General features: G+C 43.9%; 1 protein-coding gene across 4 annotated transcripts in view; it reads right to left on the bottom strand.

The window, feature by feature from the left end:
- Positions 1–14,215, bottom strand: part of LOC144823715 (histamine N-methyltransferase A-like) — a 612,337-nt gene extending 598,122 nt beyond the window's left edge. For 2 of the 4 annotated variants that reach the window (XM_078682466.1, XM_078682472.1), the window contains exon 1: positions 7,329–7,438. The gene's annotated coding sequence lies outside the window, so the exon portion shown is untranslated. Of the gene's footprint in view, positions 1–7,214; positions 7,439–14,166 lie in introns of those variants that run through there. The other 2 variants (XM_078682469.1, XM_078682468.1) reach the window with 2 other exon arrangements.
- Positions 14,216–17,929: the final 3,714 nt, after the last annotated feature.

The raw sequence follows: 17,929 nt of genomic DNA, 5'->3' as shown, positions 1-17,929 counted from the left end.
GTGGTGCGATTCCCATTGGAAGACAGATAGTCAGAATCCTGTGTTTTTCTTGCGGGGTGGTGTCAGGAAACACCGCCTCTATTTGGGTAATTTTCTGTGCCAACCAGAATGGTATTTTTTCCCGTTTAGCCGGTACTTTACCTAGGCAAGACTGGATGTTCTGTGGTGTAATTTTATTTGTGTTCCCCTGGTGAGGGGTCAGCTGTGGAAGCTTAATCGCTGGCTGAATTGTTGAAGTCCGCATCACATACTGTACTAATTGTCTATGAATTTTTATTAATTGTTTTAGCTGTGTTAACAGCTCTGCTACAGACATCCCATTGATGTCTGGGTGTGGTGTGTATCCGGCTAGGACCGGCCACGTTGCTCCTGGTCTACCTAAAGGACCGAGCCTGGTGATGTGATTATTGTGTTTTAGGGCGCCATCAAATAAGAGCAAATGCTCTTGGAATTTGAGTGGTACTTCCACCTCCTCGAAAGGAGTATACTCATTAGGAGGTTCCTCTATTTTGTAATAGTGGAAGTACTTTGTTACAGCATTTGCTGCTGGAAAATGTATCCATGAATAATATACCTCTGTCTGCCGATATTCGTGTGCCTCAATTACGAATATGACTGTACCACCTCTAGGTGTCAGTCCATTTTCTATAAGTTTCAGGGTTATAGATCTCCTTTTGATGACCGGGATGAGTATTATATCCCCGTCTGCATCTAGTGCTGCAGCATCAGCCGCTGCGAGTTCAGCTGCTAATCTAACTGCCTCTCTTTCTTCTTCATTGTCTGACATTTTACTGTCCTGAAGGTTATTTTGTTTGTTTGCAGATCAGGTTTCTTATGGAAACAAAGATTAGATGCACAATATTTTGGAACTGTTTATCCTTCAACGTTGACTATACCAAGAACCATACATAGGAGTTCCCTCCTGCGAGGTCTGGCGGATATAACCTTTCACCCACTCCAGACGTCTTTGGAGTATTTGGGAAAAGGGGTCTGAGTGAGAAAGCACGACTGAGTTACTCTAAATGTCTTACGTTAGTTTTATCGCCCTTTCCAAACGCGTTGGGCGCCATGTAGTGTAGTTCCTATCTTCCCAATAGGCTCTGCGCATTGGAATAATACCTACAGCAGTAAAGGCCTAGGCCAGACGTTAACTAGGTCTACTACTGTCGATACTAGACTTAAAGTTTTGGGTTTGCCAGCTTAGCTCAGAGTTCACTAGAAACTTTCTCGAATGTTCAAGGAGGACTTAACTTCCCTGATTAGACAAGAAGGGATTTAGTTTCTGACAACCATAGAACATGACAACTTTGCTCTCCCCTAATCAAGAGTCAATCTCGAGAGTCGTGTGAACAAAAGGCAAATTATTTTACTCAGTCAGTACGTGCATTCTTAGTCTCATCAGAATGTAGAGAAAAGGAAGAGACGGGCGTGTTCAATAAAAAGGTGTTATTTATTGATCAGTCTCTTTTCTCATACAAGAGAAATGGATCGATATTATTGCAATACTTATAGTTAAGTAAAGTGCATACATTAAAAGCAATAGTATAAAATAATACTGTAAAAACATTGATATGGTTTCTAAGCCATAAGATGTTTTAAAATGAATAAAATATATTACATACACATATACATTTGACTAAACGTACTCAACTGGTGTTTCTAGATACGCCTACCCCGTGTACCTGACCTAAGTCTAATACGTGGGCGGGAATAGAAAGTTACAGTTTAAGTTAAGTTTGTTTTTGCCAAGTGAATAACTAAAGAATTCTCTGTGAGGGGTTATTCAGTTCTGTACCTGGAAGTTAGGATGAATGAGGAATGGTATCTCTCTCTCTGGTCTCGATATTCCAGGCTGCCTGCGAGGGCTGCCCAGAAACGCCGGTGCTGGATTCTCGGCAGGAGAAAGCAGCGCGTCTCTCAGCGCGTCAGAAAGGCGGGGCTGCTGCCAGCGGGGTCTGCTCTGCGCTTCGGCAAGTATGGCTGCTCCGTCTCGTCACCACGCGTGTGTTTGCATATGGCAAGATCGGTAATATTTATACCTTTAAGGTGCCGAGATTGACGTAAGGATGGACATAGATACGTCAATAAAGATGTCATACGACTTGCTCGTTAGCACATTCTTTTACTAAAGTTCTCGGTGAAATCAAAATAATGGCCGCAGGGTTTTGCCCAGGTTGTCATAGGTTTGATTTGTTATGAGAACTCCGTATGCCTTATCAGGGACTGGAGGAATATCGCTTGTCTAATTAGATCGCAAGCGTTATGACCTAATCAGATAACACATTCCTGTGCCGTAGTGTGACTGCGTCAGATAACGGTATCTGCATCATGGGGGTTTTCTGCCTCATGGGCTGACTGCTAGTTAACTTGTTGGTTTGTTTAACTAGAATAGGGTCAGGAATAGGGGGATCGATTCAGGACCTATAGGAATACATGACACCATGCTGTGCAAGATATATGGCTTGGTCTATATGTACCCTGTCTCAATAATCACATAAAAGCATTTAGTTTAACATTGAAAACTCAGCATATTGCTTTCTGGTTTTTCCGCATAGGCAGACTATGAAAGCTTATTGGATTTGACATGGTTTACAAATAGCAACAAAAATATTAAACTGCTTATGAATTGCATTAAAACTAAAGCTATGAATTTTGGACCCATTAAAAACTGTTTTACTTGGTTTGTTTGTGGATCAAGACTGAATACAGTCACTCATTATAAGTAAGATGGCAATACATTTGGCTATCTCTAGTACTGGGACCCCCATCTTAAACACCCAGTGCTGAGATCTAGCTTTTTGCCACATTTGGTGTAACTTCACATTTTGAATCTTTCCTGGAAGGACCTGAGGTGGATGAGACTTTTTGGGGGAAAATCTTGTGAAGATTAGTCAAATAATGGCAAATTATAGGCAAACAAAAAAAACCTTTCCCATGGAAATGTGATCCTAAATATCATTACTGAGTAGCAACTGATTTCATGCTAATAATACACAGTTAAAAACTGAGGCATGGCTCTGGCTCAAATGTTTAAAACTACTGAAATCCGCCAGTTACGAATTCCAACGCATACAACGCACGCCACAACTTATGCCACCCACCATGTTGATTTTTATAGCTTTTTTATTTTTGTTGTTGGCAAAACGGTGTTTTGAGCATTGGTAGGGCTACCGTCCACAAGTTAACAAGTAGTTAAGTAAGGGCAGCCTGTCTTTCTTTTCTGACCTTGTTTCGGGTCACGCTGACAGAAGACTCTCAGTTACAATCCCACCTTCCTCCTAGCTATTGGCTAGAAAGGCTATAGTAGAATAGGCAAAAGGTATGAACAGCCTTAACCATCCCCCTGAAAGTACTATTAGAATACACAAATGCTGTCTGCAACATTGATATATGGATGGGACAGCACATTTAGAGCAAATGCACGTCAAGATATCTCTTCTATAATCTTGTTCCTCCAAACCAGTGGCAGCCGAGAAACTCACTATACTCTAGGTATGAGGGTAACTACAGCTAACCTTCCTTACCAGGTAGGGATCAGAAACATGCAGAGTTCTACGAACCTGCCAGGAGAGACTGCATTGATCCTGATTTGAAGGAGAGAGAAGACCAGTTGCTCAGGATGGAAATTGGAGGTGATGCATGAGGAAGACACTGCTGTGGAGAAGGGCTGGAAAGATGCTGAGGCAAGAAGAACCAAAGGCGTCTGCTGCAATGCAGGGAAGAGCCTGCACTGCTCTGCCCAGGGTCTGGGTTGGCAGCCCTGAAGTGGCAAATCAGCTTGAACGAGAAATATTTATCTGGGATTAGAGTGCCAGGGGAATGGATACTGTATGTATTCCGCTGAATTAACTTAACGCAAAGAAACATCAGGGCGCTAGAAATCCCTAATCCCATCCTGCAATTTTCTATTAAAGACAAAAAGTATTCGCGGAAGTGCCACCCCACTGGAAAAAACTTAAACCAGCCTGAAGTACTCATCACTGTGAAACGGAGCTTATAAGGTTGTTTAGATGGTGGGGATCATGATTGGGCCTGAGGAGCAACTCAAGTGGCAAGATCCACTGCATCGTGAACAATGCAACTCTGTCGCCACCTCCTCTTCAACTGGTACATGCCCTGCTTTCCTGGATCAGTGTGCACAGAAGCACATGTCGAGGACTGCAGGCACATTGCTCGGCCCACATTAGGACACTGCCAACCCCACTCGGTGACCCTTGCTGTTCGAACCCTATCCAGAGTGGTGTTGTCTCTCACCTACCAATGAAGGCTGAAAGCCCAGTTTTCTCTAATAGAACTAGAATGGACAAAAGGTACTCTGCAAAGTGGAAAGATACTGAGGGGTGGGAGTAAGCCGTTCAGCAAGAGAGGGAACATTAGACAGCATTGGCATAGGCCATTCGGCAAATAACAGACTAGATGTTTATTCTTTAATCTCTAGGAGATGATTTATTGAGTGTTCAGTCTTTAACCTCACATCCCCTTCCTGAGTAAGTAGGGTTTTCACCTGGCTGTTTTTTTTTACCGTCCTGTCCTGTATTTTTAAGTCCAGGCTTGTAAAAGTATTGCAAAAAGCAATACAATCTGTTCTTTTTCTATTTCAAGACATAATCCTGAAACAGCAAATATATCAAATAAAATGTATTTAAAAACTGTGTAAATTGTTTCCTAGCGATTATTACAGCAGGCAGAGGGAAAATTGACATGTAACAAAAAATCCTGAGAACTTTACATCAGTTATTTTTCATACACCAGATTGTGACTGTCTCAGAATAGCAAAACGTAAACAAATGGCCAGTATTTTTTTCTACAAAATGTGGCAAAAAACGTGTGTACACCTTGGAAAACTCAATTTCATTACATAATCTCAATATAAAGTGCTAAAGGAGTGTCCTTGACAGGGGTGTATCTTATCCAGAGAGATGTGGGGCTGTGAATCTCAAATGTCCAAACTATAATAAGCAGAGAGATGCATGGGGAAAGATGAGATGACCAAGGTTAACGGAGGACTGTTTCCATGATGAACAGGGTTAGAAGAGATTTGCATTGGGTGGGCCTCTGTTTATAGTAGCACAGTGGGTGAAACATGAAGAGTTGAAATGCTATCCCAAGCTATTGCAAGTGGTTAGACTTTGTAAGGATACATCCTATAAACTTTTGGGTGTCTAATCGCCAGCAGTATGTGAGGAAAACTGAGACCTGTACTGCTTTCTAAGCCTACTACTGCCATTATTTGTTAATTCTAGAATGTAGCACATTTGCCCCCTTTTAATGAACACTTCAATGAGCACAGACATAGCAAACACGACCCAGGGCCCCCAGACCCAACCACCAAGCCAAGAATGCATTTGGGGAGTGTCACCCCCCCAGCCCCCTCCTGAAGCTTGACCCCTGACAGTCCTACCTGGCCTGCTAGTTCTTCCAGGGACCTCATGACTATGGTCACCTTAAACACAGTGTCCGGACTCCATGCCATGGGATCACATGTTTTAAATGTATTTTCCCAGCGCACACTCTGTTGCGAGAAACCTTGATGGCGGAGGTTTCAAATCTGTGTATGTAGACAGGGCTCCATATGTCCAGTTGTCACTTTTTATAAAGAATTTTACCAAGTGATTGACATCTCCATGTACTAAACCCAAGTTGCAAATAAAGGTGGATGCAAAAGCAAATTAGGTCGTGGGTCTTGATTGATAATAGGAGTAGGCACACGACACAAGGCATAAAAACATTTAGCATGACTATCATGTAAAAATTCCCTGCATTTTTCCTTAGCACCTCTGAACCTACTAAGATTAATGTCTTTGAACTTAGAAACAGTAATTGCTTTCTCGCTAACAACAATGCCATTATTGACCTAAGAGGCAAGTCAGCACTCATGTAAACCCTTAACAGGCAGAGATTGTTATTAAAGATGGAACAAGATTTTAGCCTGTTAATTCAAACATGAAAGGCTCTTGTAAAGTACACATCCTGAAATTAACTATTTAAAGGTACTCTTATATGTGGAAAAAAAGGAAAAGAAGGCTCTGTGAAATAAAATCTTTGCCAAGGATCATACACTTTGGAAAAGCAGGGAAGGTGGTATTGATTTTCGGTTATCTGGTTTTTGCATTTTGGAATTCAGCCAACAGATGGATATCTCTGTCTCTCTCTCTCTATCACCTGCTTTACATCAACGGTCACTGTTTTGTACTTTATTCTTGGTGCAGGATGAGAAAAACAGACACAAACTTAGCAGACGGACTCAGGGCCCCCAGACCAACAGCCAAACTAAAAATGCATTTGATTTGGTAGCGTTACACCCCAAACACCCCCAGGGCAAGACTGGGGAAACAAAGAAGCACTGGCAATGTTGTGGGACCGGCTTCCATGCCTGGGGAAGCGGGGGAATTCAAGCGTGAAGCACTGCTACTTAACAAAACCAGTCCCCAGCACTGCTGCTTTTGTTACTCGGGGCCAGGGCCAGTATTGCAGCATCACTACAAAACCAGCTCCCACTGATCCAAACCCCACCACCCCCCACACTTCTAGCTTCCCTGGCAAATGCCTGATGCCCACTACGACCAGCTCTGCCCTGAACACACCCCTGAAGTTAAGCCCCTAGTCTTTGAGAGTAACCTTCATATTGAGCCCACAACTGAGCACCACAGGCACCAGGCTTAAAGGCTCTGGTTGCCGCTGTCTGAACCCAATAATCACTTATTGTCTAATGACCCCTGAAAAAGGGCCTATCACAGTTGTATTTTTGTGTTGTATTCTGAAAATACTTGGCGTTGGCTTTCTGTGGTAATTTGCTGGTTAATTTGAACTGAACTAAGTGAGTGTGTAAACATGACCAGTATTTCTTTAAGTTCAACTATCGAATGTGTTAGTACAGCAGTTAATAAAACACACATTCAAATCCACTCTACTGTTGGATAATCAACAACTCATGGATAGTATACTTTATGGATGACACACTCAATATTTACAAGATTTGTACGGTTAGAAAATAGAAAATAAAAGTCACAGACAAGGATAACCTTACATAGTCTGAAACCAAACAGTTAATTTATATCCAATATGTAAATCTGCATGCTCATGAAAATATGGCGCTTTTATAAACAAACGTAGATACAACTATATGAATGTGTAGCTAATACCTAGTATGCGTTTACCCAAATGCACAGCAAAGAATATAATCACATGTCTTAAATAAACAGTTGCAGACTTACCTAACTCCTTCCTCCACAATGATCATTTCCTTTAAGGCTGCAGCAAGCAGTGTTCAGAGAAAAAGTTTACAATTCTGGGGTTGAAATCAGAAATGATAAAGAGCTTTTACTTACGATATATTGCTCTCAAGGGCTCGAACGTAAGTCACAGAGTGAGTGCTGTATAAAACTGTAACTTCAAAAGCATTAGACGACCCTGTCAAGTCAAACTTGCAATGGCTCCACCCACACCAAAGGGCATTTTGGCAAAGAAGGTGTGGTGTTGTCTCCAGCAGAAATGAGTTCCCAGACTGTAGTCAATTATTATACATTACATTTCTCAATTCCACAGTGAAAGTTTGGCACAGAGTTCTGCTTTTTGCTGCCAACTGAGAGCTGTAATTCTAGCTAAACCGCTGAAATCTAATTTTTATTTCATGTGTTATGTAGCTGTGCGTTATATTTACTTGCTGAGAGAAGTAGCGAAGATTCATGGAATGTTCGGGATAGGCCTGGGAGGAATTCAAATTAGGAAGGCAGAGTTAGTGACGTAGGTCACTACCCCATGCTCGTACATTGGCTGAATTGGCCTTGAGAATGTCACAAGTGACCTTTTTGCCCACAAACAAGCTGACTAGTTAACTAGTAGGCGTCTTGAAATTAGACCTTGCTGGGGGCTCTATCCTGCCCCGACAGGTGCAGGAGGCTCAGCCTGCTGGCTTGCACCACTGGCCAGTGGAGACTGACCTCCAACAGGGGAATTATGGGAGTTGTCCAGCGTGCAGGAGCCCCAGGCGCCTTCCTGGTCCAACGCTACCCTGGCCTGGTAGGGAAGGTGGGCCTGCCCAGTGCCTGGAGCCCTGGCTTCTCATGCGAAAGCCATGACTTTCCATGCCTCTCATGGAGAAGGGGGATTACACGAGCTGTTCAGCCTGCAGGAGCCCCAGACTCCTCCCCTGGTCTGATGCCACCCAGGTCCGGGTAGGGAAGGTCACCGTGCCTGTGCTTAGAGCCATGCTTTCCCAGGTGAAAGTCATGGCTTTGACCATCGTTCACAGGAAGTGGGGATTATGGAAGCTGTCCAGCCCCCAGGAGCCCCAGACTCCTCCCCTGCTCCATTCTACCCTGACCTTAGTCATTTTTTACTGTTGGTTTACCACTTTATATATTTTTGCTATATTGTGGCCTCAGGTCGCACCCTTGAGCAGCGGGTGCTTATAGAGAGTGCACAACGCTTCTTTGGAAATTACTTCTTGTGGGACAAAGGGAAGGTGCTGTTCATTGACTCCATGCTCATTTTGCATTTTTGTGACATATTTGAGGGCTGACATGCCCGCCTCTTTATCTATTTAAAATTAGAGTATTAGTGTAGGAAAACATGTCTAAATTCAAGAATGGAAGGGTGGAACTAGCTCAAGATCTTTTCTCTGCACAAGTTTCAGCAAATACATGTGAATAGATTGATCAGACAAAGGAAGGCATCAATTTTATAATGCAGGTATGATGAATATGTTATCTCAAAAAGCCTAACAAAAAGTGCATCCTAATATCAAAGAAAGTGATGTAGAAAAATTAAACACAGTTCCTAGAGGGATATTGTCCCGGATATAATGTTAAGCCAGCTATAGGATCTCTTATCTGAGCTCCCCTATGCAAGAAAATTCTACGTTGTTCGAATTAAGTGGTCTGGTAGATCTAAGGGGGATAACAATAAGTAGTGGTAATACTAGGTTAAAATGATGAACTTGTAAAAAAATAAATACTAAAAACGCTTTCATTTATTTTTAGAAATAATGGAGTCAAATGTTGTAAAGTCCTGAAGAAGGTGTGAAAAAAGAAAAAGCACCGAAATGCTGCGTCGACTGTTTTATTAATCTTTGACTTTTTTTATATGAGATTGTACAACCATGTTATGTGGTTTTTTAACTTTTCTTAAAATTGTGATAATGTGTTAGATTGTAACCCAATTGGGAGGTAATAAATCCTCATCATTTTTTAATGACAAAAAAACCTTTTCTCGTTTGGTATACTTGAGTGCGTTTGTAAGTTCATGAAGTTGTAATATAGTGTTCCACCTAGTAGGTATACCTGCCCCTATAGAGAATGGTATAGATTACTATCCCTCTTAAACCAGACCACCTCCACAAGCACCAAAACCAGCGATCTGCTGTCTTGCGAGACAGGGATTTCCAAATTTCTCTACGGTTCTAACCCCCCTCCCTGTTGTAAAATATCAGGGGTACCTCCTATTTGTTTTGCTTATTGGCAGCCCTGAAGTGGCCACTCAGCTTGAACGTGAAAAGGAATTCTGGAATTAGAGTGCCAGGGTATTGGATACTGTGTGCATTCCGCTGAATTAACTCAGTGCCAAGAAACATCAGGGCACTAGAAATATCTGACCTCATCCTGCAATTTACTATTAAAGACAAAAAGTATTAAAGGGAGTGCTACTCCAATGGAAAGAACTTCAACCAGCCTGAAGAACTCATCACTGTGAAACGGAGCTGATTAGATTGTTTAGATGGTGGGATCATGATTGCGCCTCAGGGACAACCCAAGTGGCAAGATCCACTGCATCATGAACAACGCACCTCTGGCACCTCCTCTCTTCAACTGGTACATACCCTGCTTTCCTGGATCAGAGTGCACAGACGCACAAGTCGAGGACTGCAGGCACATGGGTCGATCCACATTAGGACACTTCCAACCCCACTCGGTGACCCTTGCTGAGCGCACTCTAACCAGAGTGGTGTTGTCTCTTGCCTACCAATGGAGACTGAAAGCCTATTTTTCAGTAAAAGAAATAGAAATAATGGACAAAATTTACTGTGCAAAGTGGAAAGATACTGAGGGGTGGGAGAAAGCAGTTCAGCAAGAGAGGGAGCGTTGGCCAGCATTGGCATAGGCCATATGTGCCTTCCACATGAACACTAGCCATTTCAGAACCACAGGAGACTGACTCCCATGGAGTGTTTTACTTTTCCTTAAAGGTACCATTGATAATTGTCACATTGAAGCAGGACAGGAAGACGGTTATCCATTATAAAATGTTACTTAAGTTCATAGCAATGACAATTGTCCTCTGATAACTAAGTGTAGTAGTATTATGTTGTGTGCAACCAGTAAAGTAGTTTCACTTTTAAGGCAAATCACTGACTGGATGTTTATTCTTTAATATCTAGGAGATGATTTATTGAATGTTCAGTCTTTAACCTCACATCCCCTTCCTGAGTAAGTAGGGTTTTCACCTGGCTGTTTTTATTTACCGTCCTGTCCTGTAAGTCTAAGTCCAGGCTCGAAAAAGTATTGCAAATAGCAATAAAATCCGGTACTTTTCTATTTAGAGACTTGCAGGCACATGCATCAAAGCCAATTGCATTCGCAAACGGTGCAAATCGCAATTTTCGGCCGTTTGCGAATGCAATTGACTAATTTGGAATGCATAATGCATTTCGCAATTTTAGGAATCGCAACCATGTTGCGATTTCTAAAATTGCGATTGCATTTAAGAAATCGCAATTTCAGATTGCTTAAATGCAATGCATGATCATTTTTTAATTGGGAATTTGCATTTTGGAAGTGGTAAAATAGCATGAAGTTGACCTTCATGCTAATTTACCGAAAACATTCAAATATGCACAAATTGCATTTTTGAAAGTATTAATTTACACACACACATGCCATTGGGGCATGTGTGTGTGTAAATTGCATTTGAAGTTACATTTCAGGGGAGCAGGGAGGGGTTCTTTGGACCCCCCCTGCACCCTTGAAATTGCATTCACATTTTGCGAATCTCAATTTGAAATTCCCAAATGTGAATGCCTTCCCAATCATTCCAATGGGCCTTTTGGCCCATAGGAATCAATGGGAAGGCTTTTCCTTAATTGCGATTCGTAAATTCTGAATCGCAATTAAGGAAAAATACCGAATCGCAAAAAAAATGCGAATTTTTCATGCATTGCAGTTTGCGATTTCTAAATTGCGATTCCTTAATTTTTGCAATTTAGGAATCGCAAACGGGTGCAATGATGCATGTGGCCGATAATCCTTCAACAGCAAACACATAAATATATCAAATAAAATGTATTTAGGAGCTGTGTAAATTGTTTCCGAATGATTATGAGAGCAGGCAGAGGGAAAATTGGCATGTAAAAAAAAAATCCTGAGAGCTTTGCAACAGTTCTTTTTCATACCCCAGATCTTGACTGTCTTAGAATAGCAAAACGTAAACAAGTGGCCGGTATCTTTTTTCTACAGAATATGGCAACAACATGAGTAGGCCTTGGAAAACTCAATTTCATTACGTAATCTCAATATAAAGTACTAATGGAGTGTCCTTGACAGGGTGTTTGCTAGGCAGAGAGATGTTCAACTGTGAATCTCAAATGTCCCAACTGTAAAAAGCAGAGATGCAGGGTGGAAAGATGAGATGACCAAGGTTCAGGGAGGACTGTTTCCATGATGAACAGGGTCAGAAAAGATTTGCATTGGGTGGGCCTCTGTTTATAGTAGCACAGTGGGTGCAACATGATGGGTTGAAATGCTATCCCAAGCTATTGCAAGTGGTTGGACTTTGTAAGCATAAGTCCTATCACCTTTTGGGTGTCTGATTGCCAGGGTAAACAACGTTTACAACGAAACTTTTACCACGCACTACCATTACAACGCAGGCATTACAACGCAAACCATTACAACGCATTGCGCTGGGGGGTGCTCTAGGATAGGGAATACGTTTAATTTTCTATCCAACACCTTCTCTAGTGTCCACGGGGACTGGAGTTGGAATAGAAAATTATACTTACCACTATCCAGCACCTCTAAGCGCTATGCGTTGTAAAGGTATGCGATGTAAAAACCGCGTTGTAAAGGCATGCGTGGTAAAAGTATGCGTTGTAACGTCATACATCCGATTGCCAGTAGTATGTGAGGAAACCTGAGACCTGCACTGCTTTCTAAGCCTACTTCTGCCATTATTTGTTAATTCCAGAATGTAGGGCATTTGCACCTCTTTAATGAACACTTCAATAAGCATAGACATAACAAACATGACCCAGGACCCCCAGACCCAACCACCAAGCCAAGAATGCATTTGGGGAGTGTCACACCCCAAACCTGTCTTCTGAAGCTTGACCTCCTACCTGTTCTACCTGGACTGGTAGTTCTCCCAGGGACCTCATGAATATGGTCACGTTCAATACAATAGCCAGGACTCCTTGCCATGGGATCACATGTTTTAAATGTATTTCCCTGCACTCACTCTTCTTCATGTCTGTTGCGAAAAGCCTTGATGGCAGAGCTTCAGAACTGTGTATGTAGACGGGGCTCCATATGTCCTGTTGTCACTTTTTATAAAGAATGTTATCAGGTGACTGACAGCTCCATGTACTAAGCCCAATTTGCAAATAGAGGTGGATGCAAGAGCAAATTAGGTTGAGGGTCTTGATGTCTATAAAAGTACGCACACAATTCAAGCCGTGACAACATTTGGCATGTATATCGTGTAAAAAAAAAACCTGCATTTTTCCTTAGCACATCAGACCTAGAAACAATAATGACTTTGAACCTAGAAACTTTAATTGCTTTCTCCCTAACGACAATGCCATTAGTGGCCCAAGAGGCAAGTCAGCACTCATCTAAATACTAAACATGGCAGACATTGTTATTAAAGATGGAACAAGATTATAGTCTATTAATTCAAACACGAAAGGAGCGTGTAAAGTACACATCCTGAAATTAATTATTTAAAGGTACTCTTATATGTGAAAATAAAGAAAAAGGAGGCTCTGTGAAATAAAATGTTTGCAGAGGATCATACACTTTGGAAAAGCAGGGAAGGTGGTATTGATTTTTGGTTATCTGGTTTTCGCATTTTGGAATTCAGCCAGCAGATGGATATCTCTGTTTCTCTCTCTCACCTGCTTTACATTAAGGTCACTGTTTTGTATTTTATTCTTGGAGCAGGATGAGAAAAAATTACACAAACTTAGCAGACATGACTCAGGGCCCCCCAGACCAAACAACCAAACCAAAAATGCATTTGATTTGGTGGTTTCACAACCCAAACACCACCAAGGCTCGACTGGGAACCGAAAGAAGCCCTGGCAATTTTGTTGGACCGGCTTCCCCCCTGGGGGGATGCAAGAGTGAAGCGATCCTACTTAACCAACCCGGTCCCCAGCACTACTGCTTTTGTTGCTGGGGGCCGGTATTGCAGTATCACTGCAAAACCGTCTCCCACTGATCCAAAACTGGCCCCCACCACTCCAAAGCCACCCCCACCCTTCTAGCTTTCCTGCCAAAGGCTTAACCTTCGTATGGAGCCCAAAACTGAGCACCAAAGACAACGGGATGAAAGGCTCTGAATGCCACAGTCTAAACCCAACAATCCTCCTTTACCTAATGACCCCTGAAAAAGGTCCCATTACAATTGTATTTTTGTGTTGTGTAAATACTTGGCGTTGGCTGCCTGTCATAATTTGCTGGTTAATTTGAACTGAACAAATGAGTATGTAAACATGTTCAGTAACTTTTTTAATTTCAAATATCCAGTCTACTGTTGGATAATCAACAAATCATGTATAGTATACTTTACGAATAACACACTCAATATTTACAAGATTTATACGGTTATAAAATAGGAAATAAAAGTCACAAACAAGGATAACCCTGCAAAGTCTGAAATCAATAAGTTATTTTAAATCTAATATGTAAAGCTGCATGTTAATCTAAATATATGTCGCTTTTATAAACTAACGTAGATACAACTATATGAATGTGTAGCTAATACCTAGTATGTGTTTACCCACATGTACAGCAAAGAATATAGTCACATGTCTTAAATTAACAGTGGCAGACTTACCTAACTCCTTCCTCCACTATGATCATTTCCTTTAAGGCTGCAGTAGGCAATGTGCGGAAAAAAGATTTCAATTCTGGAGTTGAAATTCATGAATGATAAAGAGTTTTTACTTACGATACACTGCTCTCAAGGACTCGAATTGAAGTAACAGAGTGAGTGCTGTATGAATCTGGAACTTCGAAAGCATTCAACGACCCTGCCAAGTCAAACTTGCAATAGCTCCACCCCCACCAAAGGGCGTTTTGGCAAAGAAGGTGTGGTTTTGTCTCCAGCAGAAATGAGCATTCAGACAGTAGTCGATTATTATACATTATATTTCCCTTCTTTTTTGCTGCCAATTGAAAGCTGTCATTCAGGCTAAACCATTGAAATCCAATTTGTATGTCATGTGTTATGTAGATGGGTGTTATATTAACTTGTTGAGAGAGGCAGCGAAGATTCATGGAATATATTAGGGATAGGCCTGGGAGGAATTCAAATACGAAAGGCAGGGTTAGTCACGTAGTTCACTACCCCATGCTCGTGCATTCGGTGAATTGGCCTTGAGAGTGTCACAAGTGACCTTCTGGCCCACAAAGAAGCTGACAAGTTAACTGGTAGGCGTCTTGAAACCAGACCTTGCAGGGGGCTCTACACTGCCCGACTAGTGTAGGAAGCTCGGCCTGCTGGCTAGCACTTCTGGCCTGCAGGGCTGGGCCTCCAACAGGGGAATTAAGGGAGTTTTCCAGCTTACAGGAGCCCCAGGCACCTTCCTGGTCCAACGCTACCGTGGCCCAGGTAGGGAAGGTGGCCCTGCCCAGTGCCTGGAGCCCTGGCTTCTCAGGCGAAAGCCATGGCTTTGCATGCCTCTCATGGAGAAGGGGAATTACACAAGCTGTTCAGCCTGCAGGAGCCCCAGACTCCTCCACTGGTCCGATGCCACCCTGACCTTAGTAGGGAAGGTGGCCGTGCTTGGTGTTTAGAGCCTTTGCTTTCCAGGCAAAAGCCATGGCTTTACCCAACGGTTGTGGGGGCATTATGGGAACTGTCCAGAGCACATGAGCTCCAAACTCCTTCCTGGACTGATGCCACCTTGGCTGAGGTAGGGAAGGTGCACCTGCCCTGTGCCTGGAGCATTGACTTCCCAGGAAAAAGATTTGGCTTCACCGGCCTCTACTGGGGGGAGGAATCTGGGCAACTGTTTAGCACCACTCTAGCCTGGATATGGATGGTGGCTCTGCCTTGTGCAGAGAAACCTGGCGTTGTCTCCCTCTCACGAGCAAATAAAAGGAACTGTACAGGCTGCATGAAACCCAGATTTCTCCCTAGTTTGATGCCAACCTGGCCCGGTATCAGCATGGGCTTTCACACTGGGACGTGTCTCCGCTCCACACCCCAGAAAGGCATGAGAGTCCTCGCCAGTCTGCAGCCACCGTGCCCAACCTACGGATTGTCACCCAGTCCATCAGCTGAAGAAGCCCATGGTTGGTGCCTTCCAGCTTCCTGGTGCATGCGCCTGGGATCTAAGGAGGGTCAAACCCCAGCCAACCCCTTGTTTCCCCTAGAGTATGCCTGGAAAGCCATTTTTCATTGATTATCGTGGGGTTTTGCAGAGCCTGGGTGGGAGACAAACGTCAGAGTTGGCTGTTCCGGCAGGCCCTCGTGCCCACTCCTGCCAGCATCTGACCGGTTATCTGGTCAGCCAGTGATTGGCTGGTCATCTGTTCACCCAGCCTGGCAACCAGGTGGCTGGGCCCAACCCGATGACCTGAATACCCTGGCAGGAGACGACGATGATGATAGCACTCAGGAGGTACCTTCCTTAAGCCACTGATCAGCTTTTTACCACCAGGCGGCTCCAATTGTGTCTGTTCTGGACGTCTGTTCACCCTGCTGCCCTGTGAGGTGTTGTGTCCCCATCCCTGCACCTAGTGGCACAGGACAGGAGAAGGAGGTCCCCATGCTGCACTGCACATGTTGGAGGCAGCTTCCCACGGGCTGCCACCCCATCTCTTACACTGGCCTAGTGGCAGATGGAACCGGGGGGACACAGGTATCCACAGACTAAGACAAAAGCTGTGACCAGAGGATGTCTTTCAATAGATCACAACAAGGTAGCTGCTCTGCTACTTATGGAACCCTGACCCAGAATCAGGAAGTCTACAAATAATTTAGCACCAGGTGCCCCATGAACATGTCGTGCCCTAAGGGCAATGGAGACTGCCCCCTTCCATTCACATTCCATGAACGAGCAGCTCTAAACACTGGCACCGAGGCCAGCTATCCCATGCCAATAAGGCTCCATGGTATTTCGTAATCATTACGGTTTGGGGGTGTTAGACCTGTCATCCTTAGATCGTCAAAGATGAGAGGTAACAAGCAAAATGGTTGGGGGAAATCCCCAACCATTTTGCCTGTTGCCCCCCATCTTTGCAGAATGCTGAGCACTTTTCCACTGTTAAACAGTGATAAAGTGTATGTGCTTCTCCCTAAACATAATGACATTGGTGTATACCTGATTGGCATAGGTGGATAACTGGTAAGCCCCTGGTAAATGGTATACCATATACCAAGAGCAACAACCTCAAATGCTACTAGTGGGCTGCAGCACTGATTGTGCCACACACAGAAGTACCCTCTATACTTACTGCTCTTTGTGCCTGACACCCTGTCTTCAATATACGTCTGGGTTGGGTGCCAGCTACACTTTGTACATTCCCTCTAGACAGCCACAAACACAGTTATGTTATGTTATGTTATTTGTATTTTATAGCGCGCAGCTGCCCCAGCAAAGGGGCGTCCTGGCGCTTTGACAGACGCTGTAACATAACACACAATAAGAAAAAAGTTAGCTAGACACTGGAAACAGGAAAGTTTTAATCGCCTGCCTGAAGGCGAACATATCCTCAAGAGCTCAGATGTGTACCGGGAGCGAGTTCCATAGGCCTGCCGCTAGCACCCTAAAAGAGCGGCCACCCATCCTGCTCAACTTAAATCGCGGACAGACAGCCAGATGTAGCCCCTCAGATCTTAAGGATCTCGAAGGCACATAAGGCAAGAGTAGATTGGCAAGTGCCGGTGGCGAAGAAGATTTCAGAATTTTAAAGGCCAGACACAGCGCCTTGAACTTGATTCGCTGTCTGACCGGGAGCCAATGCAAGGCTGTGATGGTACCAGACACTGAACAGTGTCTGGGAAGGCCCACAATGGCTCGTGCCGCGGCATTTTGTACTCTTTGGAGCCTAGAGGCCTCCGCTTGATTCACCCCTAACAACAGTGAACTGCCGTAGTCCAGCCGCGATAGTATTGAGGCCTGAACTACAAGCTGTCTGGTAGGGGGATCAAAGTACTTTAGGACTGGCCTAATACCACGCAATATTCCATAACATGTGGCAGCCACCCTCTTGGTGTGGTCCCTGAAGGTGAGCGCAGAGTCCACCCAGACTCCCAGATTTCTCACTCCAGCCACTGGAATAGGAGTGACACCAAGCTCTGACGGCCACCACTGGTTACCCCATAGCTCAGCGTGCTTCCCTAGAACCAACACCTCCGTTTTGGTGGCATTCAACTGGAGGCAGTTGGTGCGAAGCCAGCTGGCTACTGCCAAGAGACCCGCACGGAATCTCGGAGCCGCCACCTCGGGGTCTCCACTAAGTGTCACCGCTAGCTGTGTGTCGTCCGCATATGAGGCCATCGTAAGACCCCACTGTTTGACGACACCAGCCAACGGTTTCACATAGAGGTTGAACATTGTAGGGCTCAACGAAGATCCCTGTGGTACCCCCATCTTCAGGGGATAGGTGGCTGATTGGCCAGGTGGTATGGCCACTTTAAAAGTACGGTCAGCCAGAAAGGACCGAAACCACTGGAGAGCGACATCCGTCACTCCCGCCTCCTG

Source organism: Lissotriton helveticus, chromosome 3_1, assembly GCF_964261635.1.
Source record: "Lissotriton helveticus chromosome 3_1, aLisHel1.1, whole genome shotgun sequence".
Classification (NCBI taxonomy): Eukaryota; Metazoa; Chordata; class Amphibia; order Caudata; family Salamandridae; genus Lissotriton; species Lissotriton helveticus.
This window is presented reverse-complemented; position numbering and strand designations above follow the sequence as displayed.